Here is a 20770-nt window from a genome sequence, read left to right as displayed (position 1 = left end):
ATACTTATACATGACATATTCAAGGATTTAAAAGAACATTCATCCATTGGTCAATAATGTCTAGTTTGGGAGTAACATATACACACTACTATGTGTAAAATAAATAACCAACAAGGACCTACTGTACAGCACAGGGAACTATACTCAATATTTTGTAATAACCTATAAGGGAAAATAATCTGAAAAAGAATAGATATGCATATATGTATAACTGAATCACTTTGCTGTACACCTGAAACTAACACAACATTGTAAACCAACTATACTTCGAGAATATATATATGTTGAAAAAATGAGTGAAAATATGACATTAAAATATTTTTTTCTTGTGTAATTGTGCCAGAGGCTCCCCCTGTAGTAATGAAGATTAAAGATGTGAGAATTTCCTACTGATATATCCTGGCTGAGGGTTCAGCTAGGTGTGGGTTCCCTACAATATCCTCACCCCTGCAGGGATGTGACAGTCACTCGAGAAACATTGATTGCATAAATGAATTAATGAATGACCCTTGAAAGGGTAAAAGAGACAGACACAGGATGGTCACCAGGCATTCTGGATAATTGGCAGTAGGTTAAAGCATGGAATCTCTGAGAGTTTTAAGAGGGCATTTTATCATTTGATATGTCTCTTTCCTCCTCTACATCTTTCAAAGTAATAGGCATAGTCCTGGCTCAGATGTACAAATCGGCAGCATTCCTTCCTGTAGACCTGTAGGTTCCTTTCCAAGAAGGCTCTCAGGAATGGGAAAGAGGAGAGATTATTAATGGAAAAAGGGGTCCTCTACAAGGATCTGCTCTTCTAGAGGTTGATCTGATCATCTCCTATAGGAGACCTGGTGCTGTACTATCTCTCTTGGATCAAACTGTAAAATCAACAACCTTACGAACCCCTTGATTTGTTTCTTCTGGCTCTTTTTTCTCCCTCTCTTCTAGGTTTTTCTTCAAGAAATGTCTCCATCCTCCAGTTCTTTAAGTCACATCTTTAAGTCCAACTCACAAATGAAACTATCCAGGTAAGTTGTAGAAATCTCAAGAGTGGCTTCCCTGAAGGAACGCTATTTGTAACATGGGATGATTTTCCCTAGAAAATGATTCGGTGTTTTATTCAAAGGTGGCCCATGCTCATGATGGGGGAGCATGGGTTAGCAGAGGATAGAGCTGAGCTGGAATATTTGTACAAAGTAAAATCTATGGAGAAAGAGGGATGGAGAAAGAGGGATGGAGAAAGACCCTCCTTGCATTGCGATTAACAACCAAAGGTAGATCCTCAGAAGTTCTAACATTATATGTGAAATTCTGTACCCAAAGCAACCTTACACCAAGTAGTATAAGGTAGATTGAAGGGGGAAAATAGTTCCTTGGTTGTGTGGAGAGGGATAGAGAAGTGGTTCAGGGAAGCTTCTGGAACATCCCCACAGGGAACAAGTCATCGCTTCACACACTTGGCTCCACAATCAACATCACAACTTCCTCCGTACTGACTGGTGCCAGTCCAGGGAAGTGATTTCTTTGAGTTGCTCTGTTTCTAATGTTTTTTTTTAATTCATTTAGTTCGTTGCAGTATGTTTTCCAATTTGAGTTATTTCAGATAAGAATCAGATTTTTCAGCTTCTCTTTAATAATCAGAAGATTGGGCAGCACCGGGTTTGCGTGAAAACAGTTAACTGCAAGCTTCTTTAGTTTGGTCACGATTGTATCCATTTTCCACAGTACCCATCTAGCCACACTTCCTTCCACTTACTGTACTTCCATGTCTTGCCTGGAATACTCCTGGCTGATGCCAACAAACAAAAATTGGTCCAAAAGTTGGATTTCTGATATGCAAATGCCTCCAGCTCATAAAATTAAGAATAATTGAATCATGTTCAAGAAGAAAAGAAACTTCACACAGACTTCTCTTTATTATCAGTTGATACTACACCATCCTCCCCATGCACTGGGTCAATCTATTTTATAGGAATAGTATTCATGGATTTCAATTTCTTGCCCGAATACATATATATCACCGTTTGAGAAACAACCAGCAGAGCAGCCCAGTTAAGCACTGGCACTCAGTCCAGAAGGTGTGGCGTCAAATCCTCATTATCGATCTCTGAATCTCCATTTCCTCATCAGAAAATGAAGATAATCACAGTACCTATTTACAATTCACTACACTGTTGTGAAGTTTAAATGAATTAATATATTTAAGTCACCTAAAATAGTGCCTGACATGTTGTTAAAGTAAGCAATCAATTATTATTTTTGTCAGTAAAGACCTCAAATGTTGTTGATTAAAAGCCATATTTTTAATGACTTTCTCAACTACAAAGAGGTGTGGCCCAAGGATAAGTCACAGTGATGCTTGTGTTGACGTATCAACATATCAAGACCAGTATTTATGCACATGAGCAGACAGTCAGCTCAACTGTACTCTCTTCTCTTCTAATTCACTGAGTGATCTTGATCTTCACTCTAAACCTACTGGGGCTATGTTTTATTTTTTACATTTATTAAAGGAAGATAGTCATGTTTTAAAAGTGTCTGATTATTTTAAGCATGGCATTCCATATTAAAATATTTGGTTTTCCTCATCTCATTATAGGGAAAGTGTTTGTACTCACTAAGACATTTTAAATAGGGTTGGCCAAAAAAGTTCATTTGGGTTTTCCCATAAGATGTTATGGAATAGATACACTAAATATATATATATATATAATATATATAATAAAATGCCATCTTTAATTCCAGTCACCCCCCCCCCCAGATTCTCCTTCCCTTTCAAAATCACAACATCTTTTAATTCTGAGCGTGAACAAACTATTCTGGGGCACTTGCCATATATGCAGCATTGAGGGAAAGCATTCTGCAATCCTCAGATGAAAATAACAAATTTAAATTTTATGATTGATTTTTCCCTTCTTTCAGATATTTTTGTTTCCACTTTTTGTTTTTGGTGATATGTGTATGTGTGCTGGGAAGCTTACTGTTTATACGTGAGTACATTTCATACTATTTTCATTGCTAAGTTACCAAGTATTTCCAAACATTTTTGCATATTTTTATATAACTCATATAATTGCAAAACATAAAGAGCTATAAAAAATCCCATAATCTAAGGTACTAATAGGATGGAATGTAGCCAATGCAGAAGAAAAAAAATTCTTAGGCACAGAAAATAATTAATTATAAAATACAGATGGGCTCTTATTTTTGGCATACAATATTTGTTTGGAAAGACAGTGTCATCCACTTTCAAAAAGCAGGAAACTCCATCTGGTATTTGTACTCTTCTTTGAGAGGACGCTTGGATTCTCCCATTGTCGTTTTAACTCATATTGAATGAAATTCTCACTGTTGGTTAAATTTAAATAATAATCATGTAGATATACAATCAACTATGAAAAGCGATTTAAATATTTTTGAAGGCTGGGATATGTGAAGAAATAGTGAATTAATACTGGGCTGAGATCTGACCATGTAAAATATACCTTTGCATGTCACAGGGTGCCTTGCACCCATTAGGCAATTTATAAAGTTTGTTAAGTACCTAGGGAATTCGAAGTTTAAGTACATATAAATTAAAATGCTAATGGCCTTTGAAAGAACACTCTGAGTTTAGGTTCATCCTTTGGAAAAATATTAATAAGTAACATATTAGCCAATAATTCATTGATTCATTGATTTCATCCATTTATTCAATAAACGTCAAAGAGTTGCTAATGCCACTGTGTGGACCATTTATTCTTGAGAACAGTAATAGATGTTCTGCACTGTTCTATGGACAAATATGTTTGGAAAATCCTGAAGTAAATGATATTGTTTTTTTTTAAAACATTGAGACTTTTCAGAGCCTTTAAAAATGCTAATGTGCATAGCCAGTTTTTAATGGATGACATAAAAGGTGATGAATGCTTTCAGGAGGTGCTGACGGAAGAATTCACAGATGGCATTCAGATGAGGGCTGGTGGGAGCTCTACCAAGAAGACAGCATTTGAACTAGGACCTTGGGGGGAGTTATTTTCCTTTTTCTCAACATAAAATTAATGTATATTCATTTAGAAAATACAGAAAGCTATAAAGATGAAAATAAAAATGAACTATTAAGGACATGGCCTAGAGAGAATCTCTATTAAATAGTTTTGAAATTCCTGACAATCTGTTTGACACCTACCTCTTCCATTTTAACTGTATCCTTTATATAAAGAACATGGTATATGCATTTTTTATGCTGACTTTATGCGGAACTGTAATGTTGGGATTTTTCTACAGCATTGAATAATCTTCAAAAACTATTTCAGCAACTACAACTATGTAATCATTCCAAGGCAGCTGAACATTTTTGTTATTTTCCTTCCCAAATTCCAGTTAATATAAATCAGTGGTTCTTGATGTGTGGTTCCTGGACCAGCTACATCAGCATCTAGTAGGAACTTCGTAGAAATGAAAATTATTGGGACTTACCTGTGACCTACTGAATCAGAAACTCCAGGGGGAGAGCCCAGTGTATAAATCATTTTGAAGATTATAGCTTTACATAAGCCTTTGAATGTAATTGTGATGATCAATTATTTTTAATTCCATACAAGGATCATCATTTCAGGTTATAAACATAAATTGTATTTTCAGTATCTAACACAATGCTAGACACATAGTAGGAGCATACTATTTACTAAATAAGTGAATTAAAGGACAGCTTCCTTAAATTTGCTTCATCATCCTTTGAAATTTTGTGATGCAAATAACTCTATGGGGCCAAATTAATATTAATTCCTTTAGAGATAACCTGCATTTTTCTTCTGGTTGTTTGTCAGTTTTTCTCTTTGTAATTTAAAAATATATTAGAAGGGGGAGGAGGGTGGAGAGGGAAAGAGTAGGAGTTTGGGATTAGCAGAGGCAAACTATTGTACACAGGATGGATAAACAACAAGGTCCTACTGTATAGCACAAGGAACTATATTCAATATCCTGTAATAAACCATAATGGAAAATAAAAAAAATAAAAATAAATAAAAATATATCAGGATATGTGTCTAATTATTTAAGTTTTGCCTGGATTATGACAAACTACTGTCATCTGCATCTCTAGCCACCCGCCCTTTCCTCCCAACCCCCCAGCTTTGAGGAGGGTCCTTTAATTGTGACTTTTCCAAATAATCTAGTTTGCTTCCAGAGCACTTATTCTGAGTTTGTATCTTCTCCTTTATCCTGTATAACTTTCACTTCATCTAATATCATTTTCTTCCGTTCTTCTCTATGCTGTGATGGACTCCGTGTGTGTGGCGTGCTGACTCCAGCGTGGTTTTAATTTTGAAGTTCTTGTTCTGGCCTCCACGTGCTCCTCCTTCATCTCACCGGGCTCCCATCCCATCCCGGCTTGTTTCCTTGCCCTCACATCCTGTCCTCTCTTCATTTCATCCTGTTGTCCCTTCATCTCAGCTTATTCTATTTTGTGGCTTTCTTTTCCTGTTTACCAAAGGCGATGTCTTCTGAAATCAGATTAAGTAAGGCAAATAGTCTTCTAAAGTTTTTCTGGTTCCTGTTATAAACGGTGCTCAGAGGTCTGCCCTTCCTCTGGTTTTCAGGGTCATTTCTGCCACAGGATCATTTTTGTAGGTTACATTTTTGCTACTGACCCAAAAGAAGGAGACAATTACCCATATTTTGTGTTTATAAATAGAGTTAGTGGATTTCCCTTGCTTCATTGTTATTTTTAAAATATCTGGGTTAAAATCCCAATCAGATCTGCAGTTGGACTCCAGCTGGACAACCCTGGTGTCTAACAGTCAGTCTGTGTAGGTGCTCTGGGCAGAGGTGGGCTCATCCACCCTCTGCTGTTCATCAGGGTCTCTGAACTCATCAAACACACTAAAATCTTCAGTTCCCAGGATGCCTTGTACGACTGCTCCCTTTCTTCTTCCTACCTACAGCATCCTACTTATGTGAACTGGCTTCCAGCCAGAGCTTGGTCTCAGCAGCTCTTTCTGCATTTTGGAATTACAACCATTGTCTGGATGTAGAAAGAACAAGGTTGGTAGAAATAGTCACAGTGCGTTGGGTACCGCAAAAAGCAAATTCCACATAGGCAACTGTTTTTTTTTTTTATTTCTGTAAATCCTGGTTACTGAATCTATACACCATTTCAGATGGTAGGGAATGCTCTGTTTCATTATACTTAACTTTGTCAGGGTTATATGCACAACTGGGAGGATGTATTAACCCAGAATACATCTCTAAAAGGTGGACTATAGGAAGAGATGCTTTATACAGAAGCACTATCTTCAACTTCCCTAGAATATGCTCTAGGACAAGTCTTTATAGGACAGCTGTTTATTAAGGAAGTGCTCCCAGGCAATCCTGTTTTGGAGTGATAGAAGCAGACAGAGGAGAAGAAACCGAGCAAGTATATGATTTCAGACAAAGTTTTATGAAAGGTAACATCAGCCTAACCCTGCAGGGGAGTTCTGGAGCGTAAGTTACACCTCAGAGTTGTCCTAACCCAAGCAAGGGAGCTGGGCTTTCATATTCAGACAGCAGATAGGCATTGGGTATGATCCCCTGGTGGGGAAGGGGGCCTCTCAGATGTCAAAGCACTTGGCTTGTGCACCTGCAGGCAAAGCAGCTCAAGTAGCCTCAGGGCCACACCAGCGAGGAGAGTCAGAGACACTAGCAGTTGGAAATAAGCACACCCAAGTCTGGGGAGAGGTGTGAGAACAGACAAAAGGGAGCCAGGGGGATGGGCCAAGCACTGACAGTGTCCTGTCTAAACACCTTGCCAATTTCAATTTGCTCCTTACCTACACCCACCCCGCCCCACCAGGGGTATAGGAAGCTAACCATACCAACCCAAAGGTAGCTAACTCCTGCCTCAAACCATCAAGTAACAGTTCATTGATTAAAGGATGGTACCCGAGATATAATTTTGTCCTCTGAAAGCAGATGTTTTACCTGATGATAAGCTTTTTCTTGATTTAAGTTTATATTAGCTGACAGACAACTTCTGATTGTGGAAGAATCATAAAATGCCTATTTGGAAATCTCTAATGTAAGTAATGACTTTCAACATGTCTTCAAATTAAAACATGTTTTCACAAATGATACATTTCAAGTGTAATCTGGTTTGATCTTTCTTATATTTTATCAAGCACTCAATGGAGCCATAATAGGTAATGTATAAATAACACTTAATTACTATGATTACATTAGTTCTGAAAAAGGTTTTGGAAAATATGTCTTGTCCTTTTAAACAAAGCATTTTTCTTTAGAGTAGTGGCTCATCCGTCAGTTTGAAATCTAAATGATGCAGTAACTACAGCCTTGTATCACGGTGTGTGCCTGATTAGAGCAAGGTTGAGGGCAACCCGCAGAGGGGAGGGGCGGGGAAGGACCAAATCTTTCCTGCTATGTGCAACAGCAGTGTTAAAATGCAGGGTGGCATCTCAAAGCCCTGGATTTTTCACAGAAGTGAGAATGTCCTCAAAACTCAGGAAACTAACATAAAATATTTCAAGGTATTCTAATTCCTCCTGACCCCCAAAGAGCCAGATGACTTGGCCTGTGTATTGTTTTGTTTGAGTTTGGATTTTGCTTCTCTGTGTGTAGACTGAGGAGAAAATATGGGAGAACAGAGTGATCCGTTGTCTCTTCAAGAGTCAGGATGAAGCATCATTTAGAGAGTCCATCTCATCTCCTCTGTGGAATGGTACTTGGTGAGAACTTCAGAGTTCTCTTCATATTGCTAATATGACAGCCTATAATCACCAAATGTGATGCCCTATTCACAACCCAGCTGAGAACTCAAGTTTAAGGTTGGAGATGAATTCAGCTCTGACTACCCCTTTTCCACAAAGTAGGCTCTCAAGTCATATTTGTTGGGTGAATGTATAATTTTAAATAGATCTTGATCTTTATTCTAACAGTCCCAGCCCTAACAGCCTGGAAGATGATTATATATTCATGAATTATGAATGAATGAAGGAAAGAAAAAAAATGCAAGAAGTTAGTAAACTTTCCTTGAATTAGTGCAATATCGTCCCACCTGGGATGTGAGTCTCCTGTCAACATCTCCCACTAGTTCTTACTTCCTGTTAGCATCACGTACCTGGAATACAGGACTCTAAATGATCTTTTCCATCACATTTTCATCTTTTAAAAGTCACCTTCCCAGATGACTCACAGTTCCTTATATTCATAAATTACTTTCACATCTTTCCTTCCTGTTACTTTTCTTTTGACTTAAAACATCCTAATGATTTTTTCCCCTTGTCTAAATTTTACTTTTCCTGCAAAGCCTAGCTTAAAATCCTCCTCTTCTATGAATCTTTCCCTCCTACACAGTTAGAAATCATCACTCCTGTCTCTTCTCCACTGCGTCACTAGCTACGTTTTATTCTGTGCCTACTCCTTTATATGACTGGACCACACTTTCATCCCTAAACTGTTTCCAGGTGCAGATTGAGTATCGTCATTGCTATATCTGCCCTTTAACGCAAGCCAGCATCGACCGTGACTGTTTACTTAATTGAAATGATTTGCTAAGTTCAGAATTTTATTCAATTTATAGATTTGAATGATTTAATGATTTGAAAGGGAAAACCTGGAATAAAGCTGAAAGCCAAACAATTTACAATACAGCGACTTACAGTATAGCGTTTCTCATTACTATGTACTTCTCATTACTAAACCTACAGTATGGTTTCTCATTAGAAACCTGTGTTTCTATTACATTATAATTGTGAAAATGAGTAGCTACATGAAGATATTTATAATGCAATGTTAAGTTAAAGAAAAAAAAGATAATGAAAAATATAGACCTACCATAAATAGGCTGATGTAAAATACATTTGCATATTAGGAAGGGTAATATGGCAATTCGAAAAAAATAAATACAGCTGATATCCTCGTATGGAATAATGATGGGTACATTTAAAATCTCCTTCATTTTTCTTATAATGCGATTAATGCCATGGAAATGAAAACAAAAAGCGCATAGTGAACTAGGCTTGCAAGAAGATTATAATAATTCTAAAATGTTCAAACATTACTTACAAACTCAACTGTATCTATACTCTAACAAGATGACAAGTTGAAACATCGAAATTCACAGGGTGAATTTTCAGGTTATAAAGAAACAAGTGCCTGGGGGGAAATGTTATTTTTCATTAAATTAGTCAGTTATTTGGTATTCTAAGAAAATTACTTTCCATTATTCTTAATCTGAGCATGCAAGATCTATATTCAAGCAAATTAAGACACTGGTGACATGAAAATATGAATGTTACAATGCACACATGGTGTCTGTAGTGGTGTCACTTGATGGCGCTTCAAGACTGCGGGGGCCCCCCTCTTTTGGTGACTGCCAGCTACCAGGTGAGTCACTCTCAGCCCAAAAGAGCCACCTGGCTCGAGATGAGGTCATGTCCCCTCCCCCGCAGAGCAGCAGTCTGCATTCAAGGACTCCTCGGTGTGAAGGGATGTACAAGGGCCTGGTCCCCTCTCTGCAAACTGGGACAACCTAGAGGACCATTCCAGCTCTAGAACTTCCCTGAGACCCAGGTGCTGGCCAGGTCCTGTGACCTGCTCTTCTGCCTGTTCCTGCTTCCTTCACTCCCCACTATCATTGATCCCCAGGCCACCCCCTAACAACCTTATGCCTGCAAATCTCCACCTCATAACCTCTTTCCCAGGAAAGTTGGCCTGCCTTTGTAATTAAATCAGCCTAAAACCTACAACACTGGAAATAGTCAGATATAAACAAAATATATTCTGTGAGATGTTCTTTAGTCTTTTGTAAATAAAAGCAATATTCTTTCATATTTTCTAAGAACTTACAAGCAAGGCACAGTGAGTGCCACACATTTTACAGATATTAACATATTAAATGCCCACAATAACCCTATGAGGCTGATCCTATTCCCTATCAGGCCTATTTGCAGATGAGAAAGTGAGTCCTAGAATCGTGAGTTAACCTGCCTAAGAGATAGTTAGTGGAAGAACTCAGGGGCATGTAAGCTTGAGCTTCTACCCTGTGCTATGCATTGAGCGTGGTGCCCTAAGAAACTGAACACGCAAAAGAAATCACAGATTTCCCCTTCCCATTTGGTGTCACGACCACCTAGAAATAAACAAGATCCTTCAGCTCTGAGATGCTGAGCAGTGGAATTTTTTATTCTTTTCTTCAGACAATATAGAATAAAAATTGTAAGGGAGGAAAGATTCAAAGCAAAACCATTAGAACAACACTACTGCTATTCACTTTTTGCTTAGAGATGACTATTGTTGCATTTTATTACCAGCTGACTTTATTCTTGGCATGCTTTTAAAAGAAAACCGTTCCTCTGCCGGCTTCAGGGATTGCAAAAATCAGGTAAAAAGACAACCAGGCCATTTTCAGAGTCATGCTGCATGGAAGATTCTAGAGTACAAAGATTCTAGAGTACAAATCTTTTCATTAACATATGTCTTTTTTTTTTTTTTTTAATGCATGCCCTGACTATGGATGCCTAGTTAGGAAGGGTGAGTAGAGCAATTTAGAGTTTATAGTAAACCTCTTGAGACTTTGGAATAATAACTCTAGCTTCCAAAAAGGACAGGAATGTGAAACATTGAGATAACATGGTTCTGAATAGAGAAGTATGTTTTCTCATGATGTTCTGACCAGACTTGTCCACTAACCTTAGCAAGAGTAAACATTCCTTTCCTTCCCCAAAGCCATGGTGTGCTGTGTCAAGATTTTGATTTTCAGTTCTGATATTCAGAATCTCAAAAATTTACCCCTGAAATGTACTCACCATTACAATTTGGCTCCCAAAGCTAGAAGCAAATCTGTCATACAGTGGTTCATTTTTTTTTTTCTTTATGGACTTGAACAATTTTTTATTTGAGGATATTACAAATATATCTCATTAAAGCAAACTAACAGTTTTAAGTACTGAGTCTGCAACAGTGAATGGGAATCAAAATCTTTCTGTCTTTTCCAGAAGGAAAGAGCTTATTTTTTATCATAAAGATAAAAATCTTTATGATTTTTAAAGCATCTATCCAAAACTTCCAGAAGCTTTAGATTTCTTAATCTGACAAGATCTTCTCTTGTTCTTATAGATAGAACTATAAGCTAATCATGTAATTTGAGGATTTACCATCTAATTTTATTTGTTATGTAGGACCACTCTCTAAGCAAATGTGCCCATAATCCACATCCCTCTTTCTGCCCAGTTTTTCTGATCATCTTCATAGGATATCATATATCAATTTAAAATTAAATCCTCTTTTTAATAAGGTAAGAATAGGGATGATGGACAAACTTGAGAGATCTATATGCTAATCAAAGTGTGACCAGTAGAACGATGTCAGCTTCATCTCCTTTACGCTCTGGCTTTCTTACCTCCATGGTAATGTTTATGCTGTTTTGCTCATAAAATGCCCTTTTACTTCTCTCTACGTGCCCATCAAGACTCAGGTTAGATTCCATCTCCAACATGGCACTCCCAGGTAAAAGAGATCGTTCATTCCGTTAACTGCCCACAGTACTTCCAGAGTTCTCTACTGCTATGTAGTCATCCTTTTGGCTTCACTGATGCACAAGTATCATTGGGTGAATACAACAGAGCCCTTAGTGGTCATCAATTATCCATGAGCCATCCTCGACTCCCAGTCTCCATTGCAGTCAAATTGACACCATGTGATGGGTTCTGGCTAATAGACTGTGAGCAGAAATGATGTGTGTTACTTCCAGGCCAAGAAGATAAAGCTCCAGGGATGCCCTCCATTTATTTCTTCTCCTGGCTGCTATCACCTTGGATGGCGTTTGCTGAAATGTGTAGGGTTGCCAGATAATGTACAGGACTCTCATTTAAACTTAAATTTCAGAAAAATTGTTAACAATTTTTCATGTATGTCCCAAATATTGCATGGGACATATTTATACTAAAATTATTATACAAAATTATTATTCTATTGAATATTATACTGTAAATTATCTACTCTATACATCCATAGTACTATAATACTATATGAAAGATGTTATACACTATATGCTAAATTATTATACTATTATGTTATTTCTGTTTGGATACTGAAAACATATACTATTATTATACTAATTTTTTTCTAAAATATTGAACTTCAGATAAAAAGAAAATACTTTTTAGTATAACTATGTGCCAAGTATTGCACGGGACATACTTATACGAAAGGAAGGAAGGAAGGAAGGAAGGGAGGAAGGAAGGGAGGGAGGGAGGGAGGGGAGAATGAAAGAAAGAACACGTCTTAAGTAATGCATAGCAGCATTTTCTGTGACAAGGCAGACATTTAACTAAGTGTTTTAGGGACCTTTTACTGCTTTGATAAATATAAATTGTCATATCATATGTGATTTTTTTCCCAAAAGACATTCTAAACTGTTGAAGGATTGTGGATTTTGTTAGCCCTTTTATATTGCTTCATAGTTTTCTTTTCTGTTTTTACTTCAAACTGAGTTCAGAAAATGTCAACTTTTGCCCAGTATGTGCAGCAGGACTTGGTTTATCTTTTGATAGTAACCCTCAGCTCTAATCCAGAGCTTGACAGACACGCCTCTCAGAGATCCAGGAGAAAAGTGGTTTTAAACCTGTTTGTTCCCCTCCTGCCACGTGGTGGATTATCTCAGAAACTCTCCAACACCCAGAGGGGGGACACTGCCCAGAGGATTCTTTCTCACCATGACCATACTGAAGCTTTATCATTTTTCTTAAACTTAAATCATTTAAAAGTATTTTTATTGCTTCTGAAAATTCTTATTGACTATTAAATTTTACCTTTACCAAAGATGGTGAATGGTATTTTATAGATGACTTAAGAGATTCTCTGATCTTTCTATAAAAGGCAAGAAAAGAAGCTAGTCTTTGACATAAATGCCCCTCAGGAATGGTAAAATAAGAGGAAGAGAGAATTATTCAAACATTACAACTAACTGTCAGCCAACCTAGAAATGGCTCAACACTTATTAGAGGGAACAGAGTGGTTACCAGGGAGAAAACTGTCACCTCTCTTGCCATGTAAAAATCAGGTATGTTAATTCCTGATTTTGGGCAAAGAATACCACCTACTTATTAGAGTAAGTGACAGGCAGTTGGCTAGGTGAGGCTGCACTTTTAGGGATCTGAGCTGAGAATACATTTTTGCAAGTTTTTCACATTTGGGTTGTACTTAAAGCCACATTTTATATTCATTTGGTGCTTAGCAGTATGAAATTTAAGCCCACCCACTTAAAGCAGGTACAGGTAAACTTGGGGGTAAACATGGGGGTAAACTTGGTCAGGCAATGTTCATGTCCCTGCAAGCACAAAACTATGTAGTTTTCTATCTGTTTCCCAGCTCATTTCCCTGAGATCATGGGCAAGAGCAGGCAACTGAGGGAAGATTAGTTGCTGGAATTTGCATGAGAGTAATAATGCAATTTGGCATAGTAGGCAAACACTTCCGAGAAACTTCACAGATTGTGAAGAAACTGATCCCTATGGCAAATGGAGATGAGCCCAAGTCTGCATCTCTACTGCTTCTGAAAGAAATATTATGGGTGTGGATAGAAGTTTTCTGCTCCCAGGCATCAACCCAGACCATGGCCCTGTGTAAGTGTACTGCCATGAAAAGTGCTGTTGGTGGGAATGTAAACTGGTGCAGCCACTATGGAGAACAGTAGATGGAGGTTCCTCAAAAAAATAAAAATAGGGCTACCATATGACCCAGCAATCCCACTCCTGGGCATATACCTGAAGAAAACCATAACTCAAAGATACATGTACCCCAGTGTTCACAGCAGCACTATTTACAATAGCCAAGACATGGAAGCAACCTAAATATCCATCAAAAAAGGAATGGATAAAGAAGATGTGGTATATATATATACAATGGAATATTACTCAGCCATCAAAAAGAATGAAATAATGACATTTGTGGCAACATAGATGGACCTAGATATTATCATACTAAGTGAAGTAGGCCAAAGACAGATATCATATGATATTGCTTATATGTGGAATCTAAAAATAGAAAATGATACAAATGGACTTATATACAAAACAAAAATAGACCCACAGACATAGAAAATAAACTTATGGTTACCAAAAGGGAAAGCGGGGAGGAGAAGGGATAAATTAGGAGTTTGGGATTAACATATACACACTACTATATATAAAATAGATAACCAACAAGGACCTATTGTATAGCACAGGGAACTCTATTCAATATTTTGTAATAACCTATAAGGGAAAAGAATCTGAAAAAAATAGATATATAGGTATGTATAACTGAATCACTTTGCTGTACACCTGCAACTAACACAACATTGTAAGTCAACTACACTTCAAATAAAAAAAAGTCCACCCTGCCTGCATACAATTCTGGTTCACAGGTCTACCAGCTCAGCAGTCTCCAACCTTTTTGGCACCAGGGACCGGTTTCATGGAAGACAATTTTCCCACGGACCGGGGTGGGGGGATGGTTTCGGGATGATTCAAGCGCATTACATTTATTGTGCACTTTATTTCTATTGTTATTACATTGTAATATATAATGAAATAATTATACAACTCACCATAATGCAGAATCAGTGGGAGCCCTGAGCTTGTTTTCACTTGCCACTCACTGAGAGGGTTTTGATATGTCTGCAAACAATTGATTTATTATGGTCCCTGTGCAGTCAAACCTCTCTGCTAATGATAATCTGTATTCGCAGCTGCTCCCCAGCGCTAGCGTCACAGCCTCAGCTCCACCTCAGATCATCAGGCATTAGATTCTCATAAGGAGCATGCAACCTAGATTCCTCACATGCGCAGTTCACAGTAGGGTTCCTGCTCCTATGAGAGTAACGCTGCGGCTGATTTGACAGGAGGCGGAGCTCAGGTGGTAATGTGAGTGACAGGGAGTGGCTGTAAATACAGATGAAACTTTGCTCACTAGCCCACCGCTCACCTCCTGCTGTGCGGCCCAGTTCCTAACAGGGGGTTGGGGACCCCTGTACTAGCTGACTGAGGCAAGTAACTTAACTTCCCCAGCCTCGGTTTTCTCATCTTAAATGTGGGGATTATAACTTTATGTGTCAAAGAGTCATGATGGAGCTATACGAGATCATGTGTGTGAAGTCTTGATCCTAGAAGTCAGGGCAGATTAGGAGCACAATAAATGTCAGCTAGTAGATCTGATAGAAGCATTCTAGATACTACTCAACGTGTTACAAACACAACAGAAAGATTAGGTGGAACTATTGATTGTTAACAAACAAATGTGGTGCAGAATACAGAGTCATATAGTGGAGTCAAAGGAAAAGAAGTAAATTAACTGCCTAATGGGAACTTCAGTAAAGGTGGTACATAACCAAATTAAAGAAAGAGAAAATTCTGTAGTCATATATATCAGAGAAAGTATAAAGCAATGCTCTCCTTCCAGTTTGTCATGTGGGAAGCACTTATTCCTGTTTCTAGTCACTTTATCTTTAAGGAATAATGGAAATAAAAATATCCCCTTTGTTGAGGCTTCCCTGGTGGCGCAGTGGTTGAGAGTCTGCCTGCTAATGCAGGGGACACGGGTTCGAGCCCTGGTCTGGGAAGATCCCACATGCCGCGGAGCAACTAGGCCCGTGAGCCACAACTACTGAGCCTGCGCGTCTGGAGCCTGTGTTCTGCAACGGGAGAGGCCACGATAGTGAGAGGCTCGCGCACCGCGATGAAGAGTGGCCCCCGCTCGCCGCAACTAGAGAAAGCCCTCGCACAGAAACGAAGACCCAACACAGCCAAGAATAAATAAATAAATAAATAAAAATTAAAAAAAAAAAAAAAGTCAACACCAAAAAAAATTAAAAAAAAAAAAAATATCCCCTTTGCCATGTACTAGGAACTATGGCCTATGGACAAGGAAATATTTAAATGTAATTTAGTTGAAATGAAGACTCAAACTTTAAGGTATTTAAAAGTTAATTTAAAATACTTGAGTAGTTGTTTTAGAATGTTTTTTCTTTTCACTGTGAATGAAACCCAAAGAAAAAAGACAGAGGCATGCAGGTGAGACAAAGGGAGTCTGCTTGAAGGATGAGTGTGGCTAAACCTTGGACCACACCTACAGAGAAGTAGATGAAGTTTCCCTCCCTCAAACTCTTTAAGGAATAAACAATTACCTCTTGTGAATAATTCCAAACGAAACCTGAGAAAAGGTCTGTGATTCTCCATTAGCAAATATAACTGAACATTCAAGTATTCAAGAATTTTAATGACTTTGAACTTTGGGCATGTGCGGCATTCCCAAGGTCTTGTCATTTTTGATAACACTTGGAGAAAACAGAGTAACATTTCACTTTCCAGAACACAGTGTAAACCAGCAATTAAATAAAAAGGAGCTCCAAGGAACTAAAAGACAAGGCACAGAGTTCATGTATAAAAACCCAGGTACTTGATACCTAGATGACCAGATTCTATTTATTCTTATTCTACTCAAAGTTAAAATGAGCTTTGATTATCTGATTTTCAAATCCTGAGCAGATTAGATGTCATGAATTAGAAGGAGATCAAGGGGCCACAAGGCTGGTAAAAGGAACAGATTCCAAATGCCCAGGAGGCTGGAGCTCCTTGTGCAGGACAAACATTCCAATGACCACAAAGCCCCCCAGAGTTAGCATTGTATTAAAGCAGAATAAAGTCTAATAATCCTAAATCGCTCTGAGAGTTTATTTTTATTTGGCATATTCACCTTTAAAAAGCAATCCAATTTGAGAAAGATTTTCATTATGAATAGTTAACTTTATTGTTTGAAACAGCAGTATGTTTTGTTCCCAAAAGGGTAGACCCATAGCTTTGGAAGCCCACGTATCCATAATAATTCATTTCCTGCAAGTCCCAAGTAACTATAGCATTGACTGCAGAATAGAACTACCCGAGTCAGTTATAATTTCTGTAACTATACTCATTTTTTTGTGTAACATATTCCTCAATTATGGAAGTGAAAATTATTGACCAGTGGGAAAGCACAAAAAATGAGGAAAATATATACTTTTATCTTTAGCATCAATGTTTGAGACAGTACTATGGCAATCTTAGATTTTTTAGATCTATTTTCTCATGAATCTCAATAATCATGCAATTTAACATTTTTATTTTATAGATGGAAAAAAACCCGGAAGGTTAACAGAGGTCACAGAACTTGACCAAGGATACAAAGCCGGGTACGAATCCAGGTTGGCAGGAACTGCTCTGCCTCCCAGTCAGCCTGCGCCTCTACTGACCACAGGGACAAAGTCGACCAGAGAGAACCACCTGCTACTTATTTTCCTCTTTCTAATATGACATTTATCAAAGTAATACTGAAAAAACCCAAAGCTTGTAATTTGGAAATATAAATCTACCCAGAGTACTGTTTTTAACCACCAAATTCAAACTTGCTGGCTTCTACGCAATTCTTAAGTAAATTAAGAACATTTCTTTTAGAATTTTCTGCCAGAAAAAACTCTGGCCTCTCCCAAGGAGCTTCCTCAATTGGAATAAGGATAAGGATGCAAATAAGCGTCGCTTTCTGTTTGGGTTACCAGGAGGCTTAGCATTCAATAGTAGTCTACACTTCTTTCCACTTCCTGTCAATGCTTTTGGTTTTCTATTTCTAGTTCAAGTTTATTCTATTCATCGTAAAGCATTTTTTTTTTTTTTTGCAAGTCACCTCAAATCTTTTATGGGAAAATCCTGGGTACATCATTGTACAGAGGTTGAGACACTTTATGTGTTCGTGTACTTGACTGAACATAAATGCTCCAGTACCTGGTTGACTATCTATGAATTCACATTTATCTGTATTCACCTTCCTCAAGTAACACCCAAGCATTTATAAGGGGTTAACATCATAAGTACAGCCTATTTCCTAAGTATCACAGATCTTAAGTATCACAGATCCTAAGTATCCTAAGTATCACAGATATCATAATTATCTGCCCCCTGATTTTCAAATGCTGTAAAACTCTGATGCATACACACAAATACACAAACCAAACAGAAGACTTGAAACACTTGCCAATGTGATGTGTTCACAGCCAGTCATGATTCGTGATGTGAAGACGAAATAGAAAAAGATTCAAACTCATAGTATGAGAGGCAGAATTTGTTTTTATGAGGGCTCCTGAGTGTTCCTGAGAAGATGGTACAAGACTTTCTGGAAACAACTTTCATCCAAGAAATTTAGTTTAAGGTATTTTGGTAACTTCTTAGGATTTCACTGTATTCACTAGCATACACTGACTTGAAATTGCTGTTGCCAAGGGGTCAGATTTGGAAGCCAGAATGTTCTTCTATTAAAATACTTATTCTTTCCAAGTACAATAAAATAGTATTTCACCTAGTAAACAGCCTTTGGGGCCAAAGTAAAGGTCCCGATAAACCATTTCAAATTCCACTTGAAATGAAAACATGCCAGTGTTCCATTCCGCCAACTTAAATATATTTTCAAATTGGGAAAAAGAGAAATTATTTACAAATGTTATAGGGATAGTGATTCAGTGATGAATAATCTAGACACTTCATCTTTTTACTAGAAAAGCTGTCACTTTCCGCCTGTGTCAGTTTTGTCTTTCTTACCTCTTATCCTGTTCTTCCCTCAGCAAAAGATCTAGAAACACTTTTTTAAATTAATACAATACCTAATCCAAATCTATTTGGAAAAATAAATTTGAAAAATTTAGGAAAGCTGTCATTCCTTGTGTTTCCAAGAAAGGAAGTACATATTATAACAAGTATGAAATAAGAATTATTTTCCTTTTCCCTGCCTTATAATAGTGTTACGGACTGCATGTTTGTATCCCCCCAAAATTCCTATGTGATAGCCCTAAGCCCCAATGGGATGGTATTAGGAGATAGTGTCTTTGGGGTATAATTAGGTCACGATGAGGTCATGAGGGTAGGGCCCCCATGATGGGAATTAGCATCCTTTTAAGAAGAGAAAGAGGCTAGAGCCAGCTCTCTCTGCCACATGAGGACATACCAGAAGACAGCCACCTGCAAGCCAGGAAGAGTTCTCTCACCAGACACCAAATCCCCCAGTACCCTGACCTTGGGCTTTATAGCCTCTAGAAATGTGAGAAATGTTTGTTGTTTAAGCCACCCAGTCTTGGGTATTTTTGTTATAGTAGCCCAATCTGACAAAGACAAATACTCTTTCAGGAACCTACAGGTTGTGAAAGTGTTGGTACAATACCTTTAAAGTCATTTCAAACTGAATCTCTGAGATAGACTGACCAATACCTTTGAGTCCAGCCCAATCCTCATATTTCTGATGAACACCTGGACCCAGGGTAGAAACTGCTTTTTTCATTCTAAGTGGTAAGAGAGACAGGTGCAGAACACGACGATTCATTTTCTCTCTCGTTCTATGGCAATTCAGGGTGGCATCACAGTGAGGTTAACAAATTGACCTGGCCAGAGAGCACATCACTCACACACTCTGGGCTGCTTGGAGTGTGCAGCTTACTTCTGCAGCACAGCTGGGCGGCCCCTAATGTATGAGGCTGGGAAGCTCTTCTGACACAGCTCCAAGGCTTCCTAAGCCCTTGCAAGGTCACAGTGGTGAAATATGACAGAGATCGTGGCACAGTTAAACCAACATATGTTCCAAATCAGTGACTATCAGAACAGAACATGTAACTACAACAAAACTGACACAACATGTGGTGCAAATGCTGAGAAAAGTAAAGAGAAGCAATATTAATAATCAGTCAGTAATCCTGGAAGAGATTCTTTTTTTGGTGGCTAGTCTGAAAAAATTAAATATGCCGATCTAGCATATTGTAAATGTTAGTGTCACTCGGTTATTGAAACACACACACACACACACACACACACACACAACTTCTTTCCCTTAAATGCCATACTTCCTATTAATGAGATTACCATAATGCCTGCCTAGATCCTACTCTGTGTGTGTGCAAGCCTACCAAGAGATTTGTGGCATTGCCAGTTGCAGATATTCTCTATTTGGTAAAGTAATACAAATCAGAAAGAAATTTGAGACTACCAATGATGTTAACTGTTCAGGTCTTTTGTTCCCACTTGTTAAGAGGTTCGGAGGTCATTCCTTGGCAGGACTATTTATGTCTAGCTAATTCTGTAGTAATTCCAAACTTCAGATGAGAATTAAAGAGGAATAAGATTAGTACACTTTGGAAACTATTAGAGCAACTATTTGTTGCTTATTGTCAAAGGTTTATAATCAAACGTTGCTGATACGTCAAACCAATAGACTATGTATAAACCAGAAGTAGATCACTTTGCTAATCCAAGAGAAATAACTCAGTAGAATCCTTCTTTGGATTTTAAATCAGCTCATGAGATGAGTCATGCAATCCAAACCCACCACACTGGATACCTCTTGATCAGTTGCAATTCAACTGCTATTTACTAGCAATAAAAAAAAAAAAAAAAAAAAAGAGCAATGACATCAACCATTAATCTTATATCTAAATGCCTTATTAGATATGCATCTGTTTTATGGGGTCACAAATGCTTCTGCCTAGAGCATCAAGGGAAAGCTTGTGGAAGGAACAAGGATACAGACTAGGTTTGTCAAAGTTCAGCTCTGAGGACTCCAGATCTGAAGAAATGCCATTATCCTGAATCTTCAGAGATCTCCAGAGGATAGAAAAAGCTAACCAGAAGAACTGCATATTCAAAGGGCAAAATGAACTTACTGGAGATGGCATTTAGTTCCTCTTTAACCATTGCCAAAGAATTTTAACAGTGTCATGCAATGAAAAGCTTTTAATGGAAGTGATCTTAAGATTCAGCAAATG

At 38.0% G+C, this 20770-nt stretch overlaps 1 protein-coding gene across 11 annotated transcripts in view; it reads right to left on the bottom strand.

The window, feature by feature from the left end:
- RBMS3 (RNA binding motif single stranded interacting protein 3) overlaps positions 1 to 20770 on the bottom strand; it is a gene marked incomplete at its 3' end in the record, with an annotated part of 716065 nt that overhangs the window by 417247 nt on the left and 278048 nt on the right. The window lies entirely within an intron of this gene.

Source organism: Balaenoptera physalus, assembly GCF_965194825.1.
Source record: "Balaenoptera physalus genome assembly, chromosome: 11".
In the NCBI taxonomy this organism is placed as follows: domain Eukaryota; kingdom Metazoa; phylum Chordata; class Mammalia; order Artiodactyla; family Balaenopteridae; genus Balaenoptera; species Balaenoptera physalus.
This window is presented reverse-complemented; position numbering and strand designations above follow the sequence as displayed.